Here is a 2839-nt window from a genome sequence, read left to right on the forward strand (position 1 = left end):
CCTCAAGAGTTCCTTTACGTTGAGTCACATTTAATAATTTTAATTTAATTAGTTTAAGTTCCAAGTACAATGTCTCAAGATCATAAAGAAATAACAGATACATAATTGCATAAGCAAAGCATAAGTATATCTAATACAATGAAAGTACATCCACTAAATAACATCCACTGCACATGTCGCAGGGTATGTGAGAATAGATATAATACATCGGAATACATGATAACATATATACATCATCTGAAAAGAAGTCTCTAAGATAAGAAATAAGAATGATAAAGGTACATCTTCTGCAATGAACATCCAACAGCTACCAATGTGAGGGGAACCCAAATGGTAAGAAGGCACTACCTCCCGACTGTGTGGTTACCTAGTCAAGCTTCCACTCCCACCGTGCAGGGAAGATAATGAACGATCCACATATGGCTATCAAACATAAAACATTCCTAGGCATGGAATACCTACTAGCCAAAACTATCTCAAAGGTAACACATACTACTCAAGAAGATAAAATAATCCAAAAGTAAGAACACTCAATCCAATACTAACTCCACATAACCAACATCATAACAAACCAAGTATAAACCAAATACCAAGATCATAAGGTAAAGTCAACGAAAGATAATCACCTCAAGTCAAAAAACACATATCAAGAGTACATCATCCATGAATCACCAATCATCCTCAATGAAAGTAATAACCACAATAAACACATCCAACAATAAGTACACCACCAGAGATACACAAAATCTATAGAGGAGACTCAGGCTACATACTAGGGAGTGTCATCACATGGCTGCTTGAGTTACCCTGGACTGATCTCTTAATAGACCCCAAACCCTCAAGCATTGAGTTACCCTGGGCTGGTTACTTTGAACCCCGGACCCTCGACATCACACATATGGAAACTAGAAAGGCCCTCTCAAGAAGACGAGGCACTCATCCCATTCTCATCCTTAGTCTATACAAGCACTCAAGGCATGGGTAGATCAAAAATCTCTAACTTATCTTTTTAGTGTGTTTCCCCCCATAAATTTTAATTACTAGATTATCACTTATTACATAACTTGCATTAGGTTACCTTGGTACTGACCACTTTGGGTCCCGGACCCCTATGCAAGCCACTCCCAAGTCACATACCTAGACAACCTCTCCTAATCACATAAATCCACAATTGTGTCCCATACCACAGCACTCATAAAGATCAAACTCGGTTCCTTAACAGGCAACCTGATAATAAGAAGGTCCTCCCATCCAAGTACACATTAAATGCTCCACAAAGTAAACCTCATAAATATAATCTCAATTTGAATCACATAACACATCATGACAACTAGCCACATAATTGGTATAACAGAAATCCCACAAAACCTCTAGTATACGTCCTAGACTGGTCAACACCTACTTGACTCCAAAATCCGAAAGCATAGATATTACAAAAAACCAATATAGTTCATAGTTGGGTTTGATTTGAAAAGACATAATAGAGTTAAAAATAATGTTTTCAATTTACATTTCAATGAACGTTTAAGTGTATAAGATTCTCAGTTTATCCCACCCAATAACCCATTCAACTATTCGACTCAAATATATAAAGTTATGCTCATGATAAAAGTCAATTTTCCTAAAAGCATAGTCTGAGTATACCCATTTATTTCTTCAAGTTATAAAAGTAACGCTTTACTAATTTTAATTGAATCATGATCATTAACAATAATAGATAAATATACATATTCGCTGAATAACTCTTGTTATTAATAATTCTTAATTAAATCAAATTTAATTAAGTCAATTATTAATTTTATTAAAATCATATGTCAATTATTAATAATTTAAATAATTATTAAATTAATAATAAATTTTAATAAATAAATTTATAAAAATTATTAATAAAATTATTAATAATTAATAATATAAAATATTAATAAAATTATTAATAATTAATAATATAATTTTGATTTAACTTTTAAAACTTAATAATTAAAAAAAAACTCAAAAATGATTTAAATACCTTTCATTTTTTTTTCAATGCAAAAAGCGCATTGCTTAAAAAGCAAGCGCAAGCCTTCAAAGGCTTTGCTGCTGTGCGGCAGGCCTGCTGACGCAGGGCCTGCGACAGCTCGCCTACGCAGTACCTGCGTCAGCAGGGACTGCCAGCGGCCGTACGCCAGGGGGAAAGTGGGGGAGGTCATGGCCCCCACTTCCCAATTCAAAATTTTATATATATATATATATATATTAATAATTTTTATTTATTAATTTTAACAAAAAAAACATTTCTTTTCAATAATTTTATTTTAATAAAATTTATAAACATATAAAATTTATAAAAAAAACTTTCTTTAAAAAAAAATATTTATTATTTATTTTTAATTTTTTTTTAAAATTATTTTCAATGTTAATCTGATAGAGAAAATTCGAGCAACTAATCGAATTTTCTTTTATTTTTAAATATCCTTTTTAATTTCAAGACACACCCGAATTAAATACGATAAGTTCTTTAATCAAGGTAACCAATTTCATTTTCTCTTTAAATTTTCTTCTACAAAATAATGAGAAACTAATTACAATCAATCAGATCTAGAAAACAATCAAGACAATAGACATAATTTCAACCACCCAATCAAACACGGAGCAAACAGATATTTTCCAATTTGAAATACATTTATGGGCTTTCAAACCCTACCTTGATCTAATGCTAACAATTTGGTGAAACCCTTGCTAATCCAAACCCTCCGAGTTGCTCTCCCAAAACCTATGTGTGCCCTGAAAACCTGTGTCTGAAAAACTTCTGTCCCCCATAATGACCCGAAAAAACCTCTAATATAGAATCTAATTACCT

Source organism: Cupressus sempervirens, chromosome 1, assembly GCF_028749045.1.
Source record: "Cupressus sempervirens isolate cs-2001-9-10 chromosome 1, ASM2874904v1, whole genome shotgun sequence".
NCBI lineage: Eukaryota > Viridiplantae > Streptophyta > Pinopsida > Cupressales > Cupressaceae > Cupressus > Cupressus sempervirens.